General features: G+C 45.5%; 1 protein-coding gene across 4 annotated transcripts in view; it reads left to right on the top strand.

Moving 5' to 3' along the window:
* The window catches only part of LOC136004327 (spindlin-Z-like), a 123,556-nt gene that overhangs the window by 28,473 nt on the left and 74,486 nt on the right, over positions 1–20,597 (top strand). Inside the window, exon 1 of one of the 4 annotated variants that reach the window (XM_065660748.1) lies at positions 6,940–6,960. The exons of the other annotated variants lie outside the window; for them this stretch is intronic. The gene's annotated coding sequence lies outside the window, so the exon portion shown is untranslated. Of the gene's footprint in view, positions 1–6,939; positions 6,961–20,597 lie in introns of those variants that run through there. 4 annotated transcript variants of the gene reach the window in all.

The raw sequence follows: 20,597 nt of genomic DNA, 5'->3' as shown, positions 1-20,597 counted from the left end.
CCCACGTTTTCAGCTGCTCCAGCTCCCCTCCTTTCCCCCTTGGTTTTCCCTTTTTTTTTTTTTTCTCACAGTTGCTCACCCTGCTCTGCAGGGGTTACAGATGCCTGCTTCTTTAACAGCACTTCTGTTTTAACCCTTTCTTAACTCTGAATGGGAATCTGCCGCTTGTTGCCGGTGACAGCAATCTGCTCCTCCTTATCAACAGCTGATAGGACAGATGCAGAGGGTGCTCCTCTCGGAGGTATTTGTGATATGTAGTTTTCCAACCTATCTTCTTGATTACTGTTTTTTAACTTTAAACGTCTTTCCCAAATATCACAGCCTGAACAGCATCTCTCCAGCTTAACTTTCAGTTTTTCCCTGTCCTTTTCCAAAGCCAAAATTAAGGGATCTGGCAGAGCTATATTAATTTTGCATTCAGTCTGTCACTCAACATGGTTTCTTAAAGTGAAAAACATATCTGCATACGTAACTTCATCCCATTTTCCTTGCCACCTCAAAACAACATTAATTGTAGCAATGTATTATAGTTCAGAGTTCCATTTTTCGGCCATTTTTCCTGATCTTCCAAAATATACAAAGGCCACCATCGGTTACAATATTTCACCAATGTTTTCTTATTTACCGAGCCCCCAGGAGACCCTCCGAGTTCTTTCCAGTGTCCCAAAATGCAGCCTAAAAGAGTCTTTTTCAAGACCTCTTCACTCTGCTGATTTTCCATTATCAATCTCATATTCACAAACACACACCGGATCCCACAGACACACTCCACACAGTTACAACACTTGAGACAGAGACTAAAATTCTATCAAACAACAGTCAATAACACAGTTATAACATCCTGTAACCAATACCAAATCACACGACCAAAATCTTTACTGTAACAAGCCACAAAATAAGACGAATACCAGTAGAATCAAAAGCAATACTTCCTATCTCCTATGGCTCAGACCATATTGTAATATAAATAGGGGGGTTCCTTGAACCCTTTATATTTGACCTGCCTGTCAATGTCCCAAGAAGAACGAGATCCTTATGTCCGACCAGCCTGTCTGCGTCCCACTGTGGGAACTGTACTGGACAGCCCACTGTATCGGAGGGTGATTCGACTAACCTATTCAGGCACACACGCTGACAGCATCATGAATCAAATCCCTTATGGGCTGTTGATAGCACACTGGACCCAAAACCATTTCCAGAAGACACCCCCTGTGTCTTGTAGGACGCAAACCACAAGAAGCCCCCTGCTTCTTGTTGGTGTATACCAGTAAAATCCAAAACCTTTTCCACAAGACACCCACTGTGTCTTGCAGGACCCAAACCACAAGAAGCCCCCTGCTTCTTGTGGGTGTATGCCAAACAGATGCTAGCAGCCGGGTATGCGCCTTTACCTACAATATTTCCTATCTTGATTTATGGAAGGCTTCCAAACCTTGCGTACACTTACCAAACCAACCCAATTACCAATTTAATCTTTATGCAAGATGCCCCCTGCACCTTACAGACTATACAAAAGAAAAGAATACCTTTTACAAGATGGTCCTTGTCTGCTCCCGCAGCGATCCGAATGAATCGAGGGTTCCCTCTGGGAAAAATTCCCGAGGGCCCTAGGGAGCCCTGTCCTCAGCGGGTCTTGCAGCCGAGCAGAGAGGGTCCCATCTGGGGTGCCAGATTGATTCAGAGAAAACTCCAGGAACAAACTTGCTAACAAAGTTTTCAAGCTGACAAGCAGGTATTCTTTATTGCGGCGCCGGGAGACACAGGGGATAGCTCCTCCTAACGTGTTTCCCCCATTGCTACACAAGCTGTCCTTATATAGCCACTGGGCATACATACATATTCATAAGGCTACGTATGGATTACATAATTTTCCAGAAAGCTCCCCACATGCGCACAGAATTGTGGTGGTGGTCTCTGAGGGTCGTTTACTTCTTCCAACAATCTTCGTCACTTCTGGCAGCCTTTGAAGCACGCGCAGTAGATGCTCAAACCAGTTTAATTGGCACCAGAGACATATCAATCCTCCTATCCTCCTACTTATGAGTTAGTTTAACTGTAGCCCATCCTGGGCACCTGCCGTTCCCAGATACTCCTTATCCCTGTGTCCTATTCTTCTAGACTGTTTTTCTTAAAACTATGTCAACTATAACGATTTATGTTGTACAAGAATTCTCAGTGTGTTCTCTAGCTGCACTCTATTATTTTTCCTGTGTATCATGTACCTCAGTAATTTTCCATTGCTACTGTTACAAAGCCATCAAACTTGACATTACTTAAAACTAATTCTAAAGGTTTATATATTCCATTTTGTGATTTTGTGCCCCCCTTGTCTCAAATCCCCCCTTTTTCTGTCCTTTTGCAAATTCTTTTGCAACATTTTATATATTGCCATTACCATCAAAAGTCTTTTTGAAATAATTTCCCGTTCCTACTTGGTGCTCATTTCCCATGCTCAACTTTACTTCTTCACTCCCGACTCCTCTACCGCTCACCAACGCTAGTGTGGTGCAGGGGAAATCAGGGAAGGGAGTTTACAGTCTGCACATAACAGTTGTGCTCTGCCACTCCTTCCCTCTTGTACTTACTTTTCCCCTGCTCTGGCGTGGGTTCTCTACAAACTGCAGTTCCTGTCAAGAAAATCTGCTCCAGCATGGGCTCTTCCAGGGGAGACTGTCCTGTCAGGAAAACTCTGCTCTGGCATGGGTTATCTGTGGGTTCTCCACAGGTTCTTCATGTGCCCCAGTTCCTTCAGGAAATATCCAACTGCTCCAGCATGGGTCCTACACAGGCTGCAGTTTGGGCATCTGCTCTAGCATCATGGAATACCTCCTTTTCTGAACTTGGTGTTGTATTCTCTCTGCTGTTTCTCACACTTCCTCTCACACACACTACTCTCTTTTTTTTTCTTCCCCTCTTCTCCCTGTCTAGTGGGGGTTTTTTGCCCTTTCCTAAATGTTTTCACAAAGGCACTGCCAACTTCACTGATTGGCTCAACTTTGCCCTGCAATGGGGCCATTGCCAAGCCAGCTGGAACCATTTGTGTCTGGCACAGGACAGCCCCTGACTTCTTTAAATAGAGGCCACCCCTGCAGGTGTAGTTGTGTGTGTGTGTCTGCTACCAAACATTGCCATGTATACCCAATGCACTTGTAATCCTAAGAAAATTAATTTTACAACTGAATGATGGCTTTTGAAGGAGTACAGAAAGTACTTTAAAATTTCTGTCTTTAGTAATGTGCCTCATAGTCCGAATATTGAGCAAAAATAGTTCATAACAGTTCTCTGCTCATGCAATCCCTTGTTAGTGGCAGTCTGTAATAACATCACTATTTGGGCTCTATTTTTTATAACCTTTTTACACGGCACCATGAAATATAAAAATTATACTGACCATTGTTACTCTGCTTCATTTGACTATTTTCTAAATTTCTTTGAACTTTTCATGATCTGGTTCTGCTAATAACACTTTTCCATGTAATGAGATTTTACTTATCAGCTTAATGCCTTCAAGATAAATACCCAGTTGCTGAGGCAAGCAGCTCTGGTGTCAGCATGATCCACTCTAGCATGGTGCACAGTGGGGTTTCCTGAACTGGGGGAACCTCAGGGGGAGCTGAGAGATGCTAGGAGCCTGCAGCTCACCTGACAGCTGCTGAAAAAACCTGGGTGGGACCAAGAGCAAGGATGGCCAAGCTGCCCTCACATATAAAAGAAGCCCCTAGGGAGTGCTAATGACCAGGGTGAGCCAATGACACCAGGGTGTTGTGTGTCAGCAAGGGCATGACGTGGCAGTTTACACAGTCCATTTAGTCACACACAAGTCTATGGTGCCAGGTGGGATCCACACAAGGGTACTTAGGGAGCTGGAAGAAGTGCTGACCAAGTCACTTTTCATCCTTTATCAGCAGTCCTGGCTAACCAGGGAGGTCCCAGTTGACTGGAGGTTAGCAAATTTGATACCCATCCACAAGAAGGGACAGGTCTACCCAATTCTTTCCTGGGTAAAAAGCTGGCTGGATGGCCAGGCCCAAAGAGTTGTGGTGAATGGAGTTAAATATAGTTGGAGGCTGGTCACAAGTGTTGTTCCCCAGGGCTCAGTACTGGGGCCAGTTCTGTTTAATATCTTTATCAATGATCTGCATGAGAGGGTTTGCATGCACCCTCAGTAACTTGACAAACAACACCCAAGTTGGGTGGGAGTGTTGATCTTAGAATCGTAGAATAGTTAGGGTTGGAAAGGACCTCAAGATCATCTAGTTCCAACCCCCCTGCCATGGTCAGGGACACCTCACACTAAACCATCCTACACAAGGCTTCATCCAACCTGGCCTTGAACACTGCCAGGGATGGAGCACTCACAACCTCCCTGGGCAACCCATTTCAGTGCCTCACCACCCTTACATTAAAGAATTTCCTCCTTATATCCAATCTAAACTTCCCCTGTTTAAGTTCTAACCCGTTACCCCTTGTCCTGTCACAACAGTCCCTGACAAAGGGTCCCTCCCCAGCATCCCTATAGGCCCTTCAGTTCCGAAGCCCCATCATAGAAGGCCACCAAATTGGTCAGGCAGGATTTCCCCTTAGTGAAGCCATGCTGGCTGTCACCAAGCACGTTGTTGTTTTTCATGTGCCTTAGCATGCCTTCCAGGAGAATGTGCTCCAAGATTTTGCCAGTCACAGAGGTGAGACTGACTGGTCTGTAATTTCCCAGGTCTTCCATTTTTCCCTTCTTGAAAATGGGGGTTATATTTGCCTTTTTCCAGTCGTCGGGAACTTCACCTGACTGCCATGATTTTTCAAATATGATGGCCAGTGGCTTAGCAACTTCATTCGCCAGCTCCTTCAGGACCCGAGTATGGATTCCATCAAGTCCCATGGACTTGTGCACATTCATCTTGAGGGTAGAAAGGCTCTACAGAGGCATCTGGACAGGCTGGATCGATGGGCCAAGGCCCACTGCATGAGTTTCAACAAGGCTAAGTTCTGGGTCCTGCACTTGGGTCTCAGTAACCTCATACAACGTTATAGGCTTGGGGAAGAGTTGCTGGAAAGCTACTTGGCAGAAAAGGACCTTGGGGTATTAGTTGACAGCTGACTGAATATGAGCCAGCAGTGTGCCCAAGAGACCAAGAAGGCCAGTAGCATCCCAGCTTCTATCAGAAACAGTGTAGTCAGAAGGACTAGGGAAGTGATTGTCCCCCTATACTTGGCACTGGCGAGATCGATATGCTGGAGGGAAGGGATGCCATCCAGAGGGACCTTGAGATGCTTGTGAGGTGGGCTGATGCCAACCTTACGAAGTTCAACCATGACAAGTGCAAGGTCCTACACCTGGGTCGGAGCAATCCCAGGCACAGCTACAGATTGGGCAAAGAAGAGATTCAGAGCAGCCCTGCAGAGAAGGACTTGGGGGTGCTGCTCGATGAGAAAATGAACATGAGCCGGCAGTGTGCGCTCGCAGCCCAGAAAGCCAACTGTATCCTGGGCTGCATCAAAAGGAGCGTGTCCAGCAGGTCGAAATGAAATTGATGAAATTTAACAAGGGCAAGTGTAGAGTCTTGCATCTGGGGAAGAACAACCCCATGTACCAGTACAGGTTGGGGGTTGACCTGCTGGAAAGTAGTGAAGGGGAAAGGGACCTGGGGGTCCTGGTGGATAGGAGGATGACCATGAGCCAGCAATGTGCTCTTGTGGCCAAGAAGGCAAATGGCATCTTAGGGTGCATTAGAAAGGGAGTGGTTAGTAGGTCAAGAGAGGTTCTCCTCCCCCTCTACTCAGCCTTGGTGAGGCCGCATCTGGAATATTGTGTCCAGTTCTGGGCCCCTCAATTCAAGAAGGACAGGGAATTGCTTGAAGGAGTCCAGCGCAGAGCCACAAAGATGATTAAGGGAGTGGAACATCTCCCTTATGAGGAGAGGCTGAGGGAGCTGGGTCTCTTTAGCTTGGAGAAGAGGAGACTGAGGGGTGACCTCATCAATGTTTACAAATATGTAAAGGGTAGGTGTCAGGATGATGGAGCTAGGCTTTTTTCAGTGATATCCAGTGATAGGACAAGGGGCAATGGGTGTAAACTGGAGCATAGGAAGTTCCACGTTAACATCAGGAAGAACTTCTTTACTGTAAGAGTGACAGAGCACTGGAACAGGTTGCCCAGGGGGGTTGTGGAGTCTCCTACACTGGAGATATTCAAGGCCCGCCTGGACAAGTTCCTGTGTGATGTACTGTAGGTTACCCTGCTCTTGCAGGGGGGTTGGACTAGATGATCTTTTTAGGTCCCTTCCAACCCTTGGGATTCTGTGATTCTGTGAAGGAGGTGATCCTGCCCCTCTACTCTGTTCTTGTGACACCTCACCTGGAGTATTGTGTGCAGTTCTGGTGTCCTCAACATAAAAAGGACATGGAACTCTTGGAACAAGTCCAGAGGTGGGCCATGAGGATGATCAGGGGACTGGAGCACCTCCCGTATGAAGATAGACTGAGGAAGTTGGGGCTGTTCAGCCTGGAGAAGAGAAGGCTGCGTGGAGACCTCATAGCAGCCTTCCAGTACCTGAAGGGGGCCTATAGGGGTGCTGGGGAGGGACTCTTCATCAGGGACTGTAGTGACAGGACAAGGGGTAACGGGTTAAAACTTAAACAGGGGAAGTTTAGATTGGATATAAGGAGGAAATTCTTTCCTGTTAGGGTGGTGAGGCGCTGGAATCAGTTGCCCAGGGGGGTTGTGAGTGCTCCATCCCTGGCAGTGTTCAAGGCCAGGTTGGACGAAGCCTTGGGTGGGATGGTTTAGTGTGAGTTGTCCCTGCCTATGGCAGGGGGGTTGAACTAGATGATCTTGAGGTCCTTTCCAACCCTAACTATTCTATGATTCTATGATTCTATGAATATCGTTATCAGGTTTGGGCCCCTCACTACAAGAAAGATGTTGAGGTGCTGGAGCGGATCCACAGAAGACCAACAAAGCTGGTAAAGGGGCTAGAGAAAAAGATACCTGTCCATAGTGGAAGGGTTGGAACTGGATGATCTTTAAAGGCTGACCATTCTTTGATTCTATTATTTGTAGACAGTTAGAAAGCTATGTTTTCTTTCTTATTACATATTCAGATGCAAGCAAATTTAGTTTGGTTTTTTTTTAATTATTATTTTGAAAATCATATTCCTTGCTTATATGAACCACTAGAACTGGAAATGAGTGACTGTCCATTAATACAGCCTTCAGACAAAGAAAAACTTGAACTGCAAGTATATGTATCTGCTGGTTGACTTGTAACTGCATTTATGTTTTTTGCTCTCTCCAAAGCATTTTAGAAGGTAGTTACCAATGTGAACTTAATTATTGTATCTTGCCATTAGGGATGTCCCTGCTTAGAAGCAATTTACAGAAGCAGATGCAAGCTGTCTACAGGCCCGGATTCTAACGTACTGCTTATCATGCCTCACCAGAAGGGCAGGTCCCTACCTGTAGAGGGGGCCCCCTGCTAAGCAAGTGCATTTGTGTTTAAGTGCTGAATCATGCTAAAAAGTGAAGTTATTTCAGCTAAGGCCTAATGACTTATACTCATTCTGGCACTACTATTTTCCTTCAGAAAGAACATACATTTTATTTTTAAGTTGTACCTTTAAATCCTGAGCTAGTTTAAAATCCTCCTTTGAATAAGAAATTTCAGAATTTATAGTACTTACTATCTTTCTATCTGGTATTATGGCCAATAGGTTTAGTTCTTCTGCTGCTCTTTTTGCCTCTAAATCCACCAGTCAGTTCCCTTTTTCCTGGTCCGTGTCACCCCTTTGGTGTCCTCTGCAGTGCATCACTGCCACTCGATTCAGTAATCTTATAGTTTCAAGAAGCCTCAGAGTGCTCTCCGCAGAGTGCTTGATTTGTTTTCCGTGAGACATCAAAAGCCTGCGCTCTTTCCACACAGCCCCATGGACGTGAACTACTCCAAATGCGTATTTTGAGTCTGTCCAAATATTGATGTCTCTTCCATTGGCTAATTGTGGTGCTCTTGCTAGAGCAATAATTTCGGCTTCAATAGCAGTTCTTCACTACTCAGTTCTCTGAGTAGTGGTTACAGCATATCCTGCTTTCTGAACTCCATTTTTAACAAAGCTGCTTCCGTCAGTGAACCAGGTTTCTGTTTTCGGCATGGGTTCCTCTTTTAAATTAGATTGGCTTGAGTAAGTGGCTTTGATGGTTTCTAGGCAGTCATGAGTTTCCTCGATTGCTGAGGTATTGCTGAGAAAAGAGGCTGGTTTGACAATATTAGTAGTGTCTATGTCTACATCATCTTGTTCTACCAATATCACTTGGTACTTAAGGAACCAAGAGGGAGACAGCCAGTACCCCCCTTTTTGTTCCAGTACTGCAGATATGGTATGTGATACCAGGACAGTCATCTTTTGTTTCATAGTGAATTTTCAAGCTTCCTGGATATTTAGGACCACGGCTGCCACTGCCTGTAAGCATTCAGTCTATCCTTTGCTTACTTCATCTAGTTGCTTTGAGAAGTAAGCTACAGCTCTTATATAGGGTCCTATATTTTGAGCTAGGACCCTGAGGGCTATGCCTTGTCTCTCATGCGAAAATAACCAAAAGGGTTTGGTGATGTCTGGCAGTCTGAGGACTGGGGCCCTCATTAATTCATTCTTTAATTCATTAAATGCCCGTTCTGCTTCCCCAGTCCACTGTAATTCCTTTGTTTCTGTTTGCAGCAATTGGCATATGGGTTTTACTAATTACCATCATTATGGATCCAGAGTCAACATCAACCTGTCATCCTGAGAAATGTCCAAAGTTCTTTAGGTGTCCTGGGTTGAGGGATTTGGCAGATCTTTTTTTTTTTTTTTTTTGCATTCTTGTCCTAATTTTGCCTTTTGTTGAGATACCTTATACCCTTTAAGTCCAAGAAAATTTAACAGGCTTACCGTCCATTCCCTACAGCTGTTTAAGGTTTCAGTGGCTATCAATAGGTCATCCACATGTTGGAGCAAAACTCCTTCCCCAGCAGGTGCTGTCCAGTCTTAAAGGTCTTTTGCCAGTTGGTTTCCAAATAATGTTGGGCTATTTTTGAAGCCTTGGGGTAACACAGTCCAGGTGAGTTGGGATTGCTGAACTAACTCTGGATTTTCCCATTCAAAAGCAACCAATTTTTGGCTCTGGCTCCAAGGGCAGGCAGAAGAAGGCATCTTTTAAGTCTAAAACAGTAAACCAAACAAGGGTTGGCCACTCTGGGATGAAGGTTTTCTAGTGTTTTATTGATAGCTCTTAGGTTTTGTACTAATCAGTAACTTTTCCCATCCGGTTTCCGGATTGGCAAAATGGGAGTGTTACATTCAGATTCACATTCTACTAAAAGGCCAAATTTGAGAATCACAGAATCACAGAATCCCAAGGGTTGGAAGGGACCTAAAAAGATCATCTAGTCCAACCCCCCTGCAAGAGCAGGGTAACCTACAGTACATCACACAGGAACTTGTCCAGGCGGGCCTTGAATATCTCCAGTGTAGGAGACTCCACAACCCCCCTGGGCAGCCTGTTCCAGTGCTCTGTCACTCTTACAGTAAAGAAGTTCTTCCTGATGTTAACGTGGAACTTCCTATGTTCCAGTTTACACCCATTGCCCCTTGTCCTATCACTGGATATCACTGAAAAAAGCCTAGCTCCATCATCCTGACACCTACCCTTCACATATTTGTAAACATTGATGAGGTCACCCCTCAGTCTCCTCTTTTGCAAGCTAAAGAGACCCAGCTCCCTCAGCCTCTCCTCATAAGGGAGATGTTCCACTCCCTTAATCATCTTTGTGGCTCTGCGCTGGACTCCTTCAAGCAATTCCCTGTCCTTCTTGAACAGAGGGGCCCAGAACTGGACGCAATATTCCAGATGCGGCCTCACCAAGGCTGAGTAGAGGGGGAGGAGAACCTCTCTTGACCTACTAACCACTCCCTTTCTAATGCACCCTAAGATGCCATTTGCCTTCTTGGCCACAAGAGCACATTGCTGGCTCATGGTCATCCTCCTATCCACCAGGACCCCCAGGTCCCTTTCCCCTTCACTACTTTCCAGCAGGTCAACCCCCAACCTGTACTGGTACATGGGGTTGTTCTTCCCCAGATGCAAGACTCTACACTTGCCCTTGTTAAATTTCATCAAGTTTCTCCCCGCCCAACTCTCCAGCCTGTCCAGGTCTCGCTGAATGGCAGCACAGTCCTCTGGTGTGTCAGCCACTCCTCCCAGTTTTGTGTCATCAGCAAACTTGCTGAGGGTGCACTCAGTTCCCTCATCCAGGTCATTGATGAAAATATTAAACAGCACCGGTCCCAGCACCGACCCCTGAGGAACTCCACTAGTCACAGACCTCCAGCTAGATTCTGCGCCATTGACCACAACTCTCTGCCTTCTTCCTTTCAACCAGTTCTCGATCCACCTCACTACTTGATCGTCAAGCCCACACTTCCTTAGCTTATCTATGAGGATGCTGTGGGAGACAGTATCAAATGCCTTACTGAAATCAAGAAAAACCACATCTACCGCTCTACCATCATCCCTCCACCTAGTCACTTCCTCATAGAAGGCTATAAGGTTGGTCATACATGACTTCCCCCTCATAAAACCATGTTGGCTGTTCTTAATGACCCCCTCATCCTTGATATGCCTAGTGATGGAGTCAAGAATAAGTTGTTCCATCATCTTTCCAGGGATGGAGGTAAGGCTGACCGGTCTATAATTACCCGGGTCCTCCTTCTTGCCCTTCTTATAGATTGGTGTGACCTTTGCCATCCGCCAATCCTCAGGCACCTCGCCCATTTCCCACGACTTACCAAAGATGATGGAAAGTGGAGTCTATCGCAGGTTTAATTCCTTTCCTGCCTTCTAGTTTGAGGGGGTATTGTTTGATTCTCGCCAGTTGTGTCCTGGGTTTCAGTCTTACTTGGATTGGTTTGGCATGCTTTGCCTTACCAAATATTCCATAAGCCCACGCTCCTGGATAGACTTGATCCAAGATGTCCAGTGATCCAAGGCCCAGATCACTGTTCGGGTCGAGCTGGGTATTGGTTAGAGGGTGGTGAGCAATTGTATTCTCTCCCCTTGTTATTTCCCTTATCATTATTATTATTGGTGGTAGCAGTAGTGGTTTTGTATTATACCTTAGTTACTGGACTGTTCTTATCTCAACCCATGGGAGTTACATTCTTTTGATTCTCCTTCCCATCCCTCCGGGAGTGGGGGGAGGAGGAAGAGGGAGGAGTGAGTGAGCGGCTGCGTGGTTCTGAGTTACCGGCTGGGCTTAAACCGTGACAGTTTGTGCCCTGCTTTGGGCGCCACAAAGAAGGGTTGAGATAACAACAGATCTGACCAGAGTGTTTCTAATGGTATTTGTGACAAGCATTCATTGTTTTGGATTAATAGTCACTCGTCACAGTGTTGATTTATTTGCTCTCAGAGTTGTTGCTCTTGATCTCAGAGTTTCAGCATCTCATACCTTACTTACAGCCAGTATTTGCTGGTTTAGTGTTTATCGGCTGGGGGGCCTGGGCTGAGGTTATTGTTTCACTGTACTTCATGGTAATGACTTGTAATACAATAGATTCATTGATCATGAAACTGGTCTGGCTTGAGTTCCCAGTTTGGTCATCACCTCTATACTTTGGTAGGTATATAATGGAATTTTTTAGCAATTACACATCTTTTTTTTCCTCCCGGTGGGTCAACCTATGAAGGAGACATTGCCTCTCACCTTCCACTCCCCCACCAGATTATTTACAGCAGGATATGAGAGTTCTAAAGGTTTTGTATGGCCTTTGAATACCTTTGAAACCTGCCTGCTTCTTGTGCTGGGGATCAGCATGTTGTCACACATACAGAGTGTGTTTTACCCATGGCCATACCACCCTGAGAATGCCCTATTTCGTCTGATCTTGAAAGTTAAGCAGGGTCGGGTTTGGGTCTTGTCTAGGGTTAGATGACAATATAGGAAGACCACCAAGAGATTTTTCCCTGAGGCTGGATAGTGTTGATCAGGGTTCTATAGGTGTAGGCCAAGCCCCAGCACATTGCCATGATTAGTATCTCTCTAGTATTACCAGGATGACAGCACACCTCATTTAAGTGTTTTAGTAGTTTGTCTGGATTTTGCACTTGTTCAGTGGTGAAGTTCCAAAGCACTGGAGAGGCTCACTGGCCTAGATACTTGCCTGTACTATCCCATACACCCTGCCACTCATGACTGTCCAGCCTCGGGGAAAGTTTCTTGGTGGTCCTCCTGTATCATCATCTAACTGTAGACCAGATCCGAGCCCGACCCTACTTAACTTTTGAGATCAGATGAAATAGGGTGTTCTCAGGGTGGCATGGCCATGAGTAAAATACATGCTGTATGTGTGCCAACATGCTGATCCCCAGCACAAGCAGCAGGCTGGTTTCTAGGGCATTCAAAGTCCATCCCAAACCTGCAGGATCATCTCTATAGGTCCTTGCTATTTCTTTCCAACTTTCTAAGTGTCCCATAGAGGAATTAACCTTTAGCCTCATGGGTCCCTCATGGGTCCCTCATGTCCTGCAGCTTCCCTAAGGGGGGCTTATATCACGCCTTTGTCTTTTATTATGGGCAAGGCTGATCGAGTTTGCAACTTGGCCCACGTCCTCCTGCTTTGTGGCGAGAAGGGTGAGGAGAAGTTTTGTTGCCTTCCCCTCTCCTTTCGTCGCCCACACTCTGGAGAAGGGGGAGGAGTTAATGCTTTTTCTGCAGTTTCCCTGGGACTAACAAAATCTCCTATTGTTTCCTCAGACCCCCCCCCCCAGTATTTCAAACACCTCTGTCCTATAGAGCATGATGAGCAACACCGCTTCAACTTCCCTACTCTTTGCTTTTTATTCTCTCTTTCTGGAGTTAATACAAATGGATCTTTGGGTGCAATGTTTATCCCATACTCTTTTGCTACTCCTGATTGTCTCGGAGTGTGAAAAACATATCTGCGTAAACAACTTCATCCCACTTTCCTTCATAAATAAAGCATTAACTGTAACATTGTATCATAGTTTAAGGATCCATTTTCTGGCCATTTTTCTCCCCATTCCAATTTATACAATGTCTACTGCTGTTTACAATATTTTATCAAGGTCTTTTTGCTCGTGATTCCTCCTGGGGGTTCCCCAATTTCCTTCCAGTGTGTTAAGATGCATCCCAGGAGACTTTTAAGCATTACATTTAAACTTTCCTGGTTTCCCATTTTCACACCTAAAAAGACTCTTTCACACCCTAAAAGACTCTTTTTCAAGATCTCTTCACTCTGCTGATTTTCCATTATCAATCTCACATTCACACACACACATGGGATCCCACAGACACACTCCACACAGTTACAACACTTGAGACAGAGACTAAAATTCTATCAAACCAACAACAGTTAATAACACAGTTATAACATCCTGTCACCAATACCAAATCACACAACCAAAATCCCTAATGTAACAAGCCACAAAATAAATCAAATACCAACAAGATCCAAAACCATTTCCACAAGACACCCCCTGCATCTTGTAGGACCCGAACCACAAGAAGCCCCCTGCTTCTTGTGGGTGTATACCAAACGGATGCTAGCAGCCGGGTATACGCCTTTACCTACGAGATTTCCTATCTCGATTTACGGAAGGCTTCCAAACCTTGCGTACGCTTACCAAACCAAACCAATTACCAATGCAGTCTTTATGCGAGATGCCCCCTGCACCCTACAGACTATACAAAAGAAAAGAATACCTTTTATGAAGATGGTCCTTGTCTGCTCCTGCAGTGATCCGAATGAGTCGAGGGGTCCCTCCGGGAAAAATTCCCGAGGGCCCTAGGGAGCCCTGTCCTCAGTGGGCCCTGCAGCCAAGCAGAGAGGGTCCCATCTGGGTCGCCAGACTGATTCGGAGAAAACTCCAGGAACAAACTTGCCAACAAAGTTTTCAAGCTGACAAGCAGGTATTCTTTATTGTGGCGCTGGGAGACACGGGGGATAGCTCCTCCTAACGTGTGTCTCCCTGTTGCTACACAAGCTGTCCTTATATAGTCCCTGGGCATACATACATTACGTCATTTTCCAGAAAGTTCCCCGCATGCGTACAGAATTGTGCTGGTGGTCTCTGAGGGTCGTTTACTTCTTCCAACAATCTTCATCACTTCTGGCAGCCTTTGGAGCACGTGCGGTAGATGCTCAGACCAGTTTAATTGGTTCGTTAGCACCAGAGACATAATAATCCTCCTATCCTCCTACTTATCAGTTAGTTTAACTGTAGCCCATCCTGGACACCTGCCGTTCCCAGATACCCCTTATCCCTGTGTCCTGTTCTTCTAGACTGTTTTTCTTAAAACTGTGTCAACTATAACACTTTATCATGTACAAGAATGCTCAGTGTGTTCTGTAGCTGCATTCTATTTTTTTTTTATGTATCATGCACTTTAGTAATTTTCCATTGCTACTGTTACAAAGCCATCAAACTTAACATTACTTAAAACTGATTCTAAAGGTTTATATATTCCATTTTGTGATTTTGTGTCCCCCTTGTCTCAGCGGGTGGTGAGCAATTGTATTTTCTCCCCTTGTTATATCCCTTATCATTATTATTATTGGTGGTAATAGTAGTGGGTTTGTATTATACCGTTGTTATTGGACTGTTCTTATCTCAACCCATGGGATTTACATTCTTTTCAGTCTCTTTCCCATCCCTCCAGGAGCTGGTGGGAAGAAGGGAGGGAGGAAGTGAACAGCTGCATGGTTCTGAGTTACTGGCTGGGCTTAAACCATGACAGTAATAAATTAGGAGGCTGATAACAGTAGCTAAGATAACACAAATTCCAACCTCAATCCACATACGTGCAGGCGGGTTTTTAACCCACAATCCATACAAATAACATTAGGGACTCTAACCCCGAGCACCCGTATAATGCTAGCAGGGCCGTGCTGCAATACCTAGCATACGACTTATGGGTAGCTGAAAACCACAAAGTAAGGTAGTGCTTTGAAGTTTCATACCTGTCTCGGGGTCTTGTCCATACCTGCTATGATCCAATGGAGACCGTAGAATTCTCCAGGGGCTCTCTGAGGGTCCCCAGTCCTGGAGAGTCTCATAGCCAAACATAGAGCCTCCTGCCTGGCTTGCCAACTTGATTCAAAGAAATCACTCCACATTAAGTACTGTAAAGTAAAGCACAGACCTTTATTGGCACTGGGATCACATGGGGGTTCAAACCTCCATGCACATGTCCAAAGCACAGTAAATTTCAGGGGGTTTTTATACTTAACTTTTCCATCTTGATATAATTTTATTTAAAGCATCCATACATATGATTTGTTAAGTTACGTAGCTGTAGTTCTCTTATCCTACTGCACACTTGGGTTAGGGCTACAACAATAGCCTGTTGGTTAGTATTAATCAGGATTCTTACAGCTGTTTACCTTTTAGCTTAGTATTATTGATCAGCTGCTAATACCTGCGAGCTATGCACTTAGTTCTTCATTCAAATTATTATCATATCTTGCCGTTAGGGATGTCCCTGCTTAGAAGCAATTTACAGAAGCAGATGCAAGCTGTCTACAGGCCCAGGTTCTAACGTATTGCTTATCATGCCTCACCAGAAGGGCAGGTCCCTACCTGTAGAGGAAGCCCCCTGCTAAGCAAGTGCATTTGTGTTTAAGTGCTGAGTCATGCTAAAAAGTGAAGTTATTTCAGCTAAGGTCTCATTAGCAACAACTAAAAACATCTGTGTGTTATCAGCATTGCTCTCAGACTAAAGCAAAAACACAGCACTGTGCCAGCTACTAGGAAGAAAAATAGCTGTTACAGCTGAAACCAGGATACGGGCACAAGTATAAACTGGGAGCAATGTGCCTGGAGAGCACCTCTGCAGAAAGGGATCTGGTGGTGCTGGCTGACAGTAAACTGACACAAGTCAGCAGTGTGCCCTGGCAGCCATCAAACACAGTAACACTGGCTGGGTAATGGAGTTGATTATCCTACTGTATTTGGTGTTGGTGCAGTCTTACCTTGACTGTACTGTGTGTAGTTAAGGAGTGATGCATCCCAAGAAAGAGCAAGTCAGTCAGAAACACCAGGAGGCCTGTGTGGAAAAACAAGGAACTCCTGAACAAGCTTCACCACAAAAAAGAAGCCTACATAGGGTGAAGCAAAGACAAGTGCCATGGGAGGAATACAGAGAAGGTTGTCTGAGCAGCCAGGGATCAGGTGAGGAAAGCTAAAGCCCTGACAAAATTAATTCTACCTGGAGATGTTAAGGGCAACAAGAAAAGCTTGAATACGTACATTGGTCCTAAAAGAAAGATGGGGGAAAATGTGAATTCTCTCTGAAAGGAACCAGGAGACCTGGTTAACTGGAACATGGAGAAGGCCAAGGTATGCAATGACTTTTTTGCCTCGGTCTTCACTGGCAAGAGCTCCAGTCATACCTTCCTAGTCGCAGAAGGCAAAGGCAAGGACTGGGAGAATGAACTGCCTGCTGTAGAAGATCGGGTTCAAGGCAATCGTGAACCTGAAGGTGCACAAGTCCATGGGAACTGATGAGATGCATCCACAGATCTTGAGGGAACTAGCCAGTGAAGTGGCCAAGCCACTGCTCATCATATATGAGAAGTTGTGGCAGTCTGGTGAAGTTCCTGCTGACTGGAAAAGGGGAAACATGACCCCCATTTTTAAAAAGGGAAACAAGGAAGACCCAGGGAACTACAGGCCAATCAGTCTCGCCTCGGTGCCCAGGAAGATCATGGAGTAGATCCTCCTGGAAACTACGCTAAGGCACATGGACAGTAACGGGGTGATTTGTGACAGCCCATGTGGCTTCACTGAGGGCAAATTGTGCCTGACAAATTTGGTGGCCTTGTACGATGAGACCATGGCATTGGTGGGTAAGGGAAGAGTGACCGATGTCATCTACCTGGATTTGTGCAAGGCATTTGACGCTGTCCCGCACAACATCCTTGTATCTAAATTGGAGAGTCATGGATTTGACAGATGGACTACTTTATGTCCAAGTAAAGGCTAGTGACAAGTGCAAGTATTGGTCAGCAGTAGCCATAACACTGGCGAGCTACAAAGCACAGCCCTGTGAAGGCTGCTATGGGGAAAATTAACTCAGTCCCAGCCAGACTAAACACAGTCTCCACCCATTTATTCCATATCGTTTGTGTCCTACATAATTTACATGAGTGTTAAGGGTTTGTGTATAGATAAATGTTTCACTAGTTCTTCCCAACTGCTGGAAGGGAAAGCACTAGAAATTGGACTTTTTTTTTTTTTTTTTTTTTTTTTGGTCAGGGTGGTGGTGATGTTTGTTTTTTAATTGCAAGCATGTAGCTTTTTCTCCCCCTGACACCTGGAGGGAATTTCAGAAAACTTAATTTTATTTAGCATGAGACAAAATTTGAAACCTATAATTAAAATGAGCCTCTACCCATCACTCTCTGAATATGGTATACATGTGTAATTTCCCACTTCTATTCCTATTACCTCACAACTTTTATTTTTCTGTACTGTTTTCATCACTTCAGTCTTGTATTAGTTCTCTGTGTGTTGATTATCCAACAACTGGTGTGGTTCCTTCTGTAGTGGGTTATAGGACTTTTCTCATCTTTTTTTCTTTCTCTAAAGAATTGCAGGGACTTACAGAGCAGCATACAATTAAATAGAATGAAGCAAACTGATTAAAAGTTCCAAAAGAGTTTCCAGTTTACCAAAAGCCCAACACAATGGGAGAAGCCATAATTTGTGAACTGTTGAACTGGACCAGCCAAGATGATCATCTTTTTTTCAGGCACTTCTTTCTTTTCATCAAGAGAAGATCAAGAATTTTGAAAAGCTCTAGACAGAGATGATCGAATTCCTACCCAGCAGTACTGGTCTGAATGCTGTTTCCATCAATGGTTATGTTACTAATAAATTCTTCCTGCATTTTATATGCAAAGCAAAAGATGGAAAAATAGATAATATATATTATAAGCACAGCTTTCTTCTGATAAAAGTGGAGTTAGTCATACCGTTTCTGTCTTTTCACAGAATCACAGAATCCCAAGGGTTGGAAGGGACCTTAAAAGATCATCTAGTCCAACCCCCCTGCAAGAGCAGGGTAACCTACAGTACATCACACAGGAACTTGTCCAGGCGGGCCTTGAATATCTCCAGTGTAGGAGACTCCACAACCCCCCTGGGCAACCTGTTCCAGTGCTCTGTCACTCTTACAGTAAAGAAGTTCTTCCTGATGTTAACGTGGAACTTCCTATGTTCCAGTTTACACCCATTGCCCCTTGTCCTATCACTGGATATCACTGAAAAAAGCCTAGCTCCATCATCCTGACACCCACCCTTTACATATTTGTAAACATTGATGAGGTCACCCCTCAGTCTCCTCTTCTCCAAGCTAAAGAGACCCAGCTCCCTCAGCCTCTCCTCATAAGGGAGATGTTCCACTCCCTTAATCATCTTTGTGGCTCTGCGCTGGACTCCTTCCAGCAATTCCCTGTCCTTCTTGAACAGAGGGGCCCAGAACTGGACACAATATTCCAGATGCGGCCTCACCAAGGCTGAGTAGAGGGAGAGGAGAACCTCTCTTGACCTACTAACCACTCCCTTTCTAATGCACCCTAAGATGCCATTTGCCTTCTTGGCCACAAGAGCACATTGCTGGCTCATGGTCATCCTCCTATCCACCAGGACCCCCAGGTCCCTTTCCCCTTCACTACTTTCCAGCAGGTCAACCCCCAACCTGTACTGGTACATGGGGTTGTTCTTCCCCAGATGCAAGACTCTACACTTGCCCTTGTTAAATTTCATCAAGTTTCTCCCCGCCCAACTCTCCAGCCTGTCCAGGTCTCACTGAATGGCAGCACAGTCCTCTGGTGTGTCAGCCACTCCTCCCAGTTTTGTGTCATCAGCAAACTTCCTGAGGGTGCACTCAGTTCCCTCATCCAGGTCACTGATGAAAATATTAAACAGCACCGGTCCCAGCACCAACCCCTGAGGAACTCCACTAGTCACAGACCTCCAGCTAGATTCTGCGCCATTGACCACAACTCTCTGCCTTCTTCCTTTCAACCAGTTCTCGATCCACCTCACTACTTGATCGTCAAGCCCACACTTCTTTAGCTTATCTATGAGGATGCTGTGGGAGACAGTATCAAATGCCTTACTGAAATCAAGAAAAACTACATCTACCGCTCTACCATCATGCCTCCACCTAGTCATTTCCTCATAGAAGGCTATAAGGTTGGTCATACATGACTTCCCCCTCATAAAACCATGTTGGCTGTTCTTAATGACCCCCTCCTCCTTGATATGCCTAGTGATGGAGTCAAGAATAAGTTGTTCCATCATCTTTCCAGGGATGGAGGTAAGGCTGACCGGTCTATAATTACCCGGGTCCTCCTTCTTGCCCTTTTTATAGATTGGTGTGACCTTTGCCATCCGCCAATCCTCAGGCACCTCGCCCGTTTCCCACGACTTACCAAAGATGATGGAAAGTGGCCTAGCAATGACCTCCGCCAGCTCCCTCAGCACCCGTGGGTGCATTCCATCCGGGCCCATCAATTTACAGATGTCCAGTTTGCATAGCTGATCCCTAACCCAATCCTCATCTACCAAAGCAAACTCCTCCTTTGTCCTGACTCCTTCTGGGGCTATAGAAATCCGGGGCCCTCGGGGAGAGTCTGCAGGAGTAAAGACAGAGGCAAAGAAGGCATTCAGCACCTCTGCCTTCTTTATATCCTCTGTCTCCAGGGTACCCACTTCGTTCAGCAGTGGGCCTATATTTCCTCTTGTGTTAGTTTTATTTGCCATGTATTTGAAGAAGCCCTTTCTATTGTCTTTAACCCGACTAGCAAGATTGAGTTCCAAGGAGGCCTTAGCTGTCCTAATTGCCTCCCTACATCCTCTAACAACTGTCCTATATTCCTCCCAAGCGGCCAGCCCCTCCTTACATAATCCATAGATTCTCCTTTTCCACTTGAGTTTGCCCAGCAGCTCCTTGTTTAACCACGCCGGTCTCCTAGATCCCTTACTTGACTTCCTACTCATTGGGACGCTCCGATCCTGAGCTTGGAAGAAGCGGTCCTTGAATGCTAACCAACTATCTTGAGCCCCTTTACCGCCTAGTACACTTTCCCATGAGACTTCCCTTAGCAGTTGACTGAAGAGGCCAAAGTTGGCCCTTTGGAAATCCAGAACTGTGGCTTTGCTAGGTATTCTATTCCTCCCACACAGGATCCTAAACTCCACCATCTCATGGTCACTGCAGCCAAGGCTGCCATTGACCGTCACCACTTCGACCAAACCCTCCTTGTTGGCGAGTACTAAATCTAGCAGCGCTGCTCTCCTAGTTGGTACGTCCACCATTTGCATTAAGAAATTATCATCAATGCACTCGAGGAACCTCCTAGACTGTGAATGACTGGCTGTGTGAGTCTTCCAGCAAATATCGGGGTAGTTAAAGTCCCCCACGACGACTAAGGCATGTAGTCGCGAGGCTACTTCCAGTTGCCTGTAGAAAGCCTCATCAACTCCTTCATCCTGATCAGGAGGTCTGTAATAGACCCCCACAACTGTATCACCCGTGCCA

Source organism: Lathamus discolor, chromosome W (assembly GCF_037157495.1).
Source record: "Lathamus discolor isolate bLatDis1 chromosome W, bLatDis1.hap1, whole genome shotgun sequence".
NCBI lineage: Eukaryota > Metazoa > Chordata > Aves > Psittaciformes > Psittacidae > Lathamus > Lathamus discolor.
The sequence above is the reverse complement of the archived record's forward strand: the minus strand, read 5'-3'. Positions and strand labels throughout refer to the sequence as shown.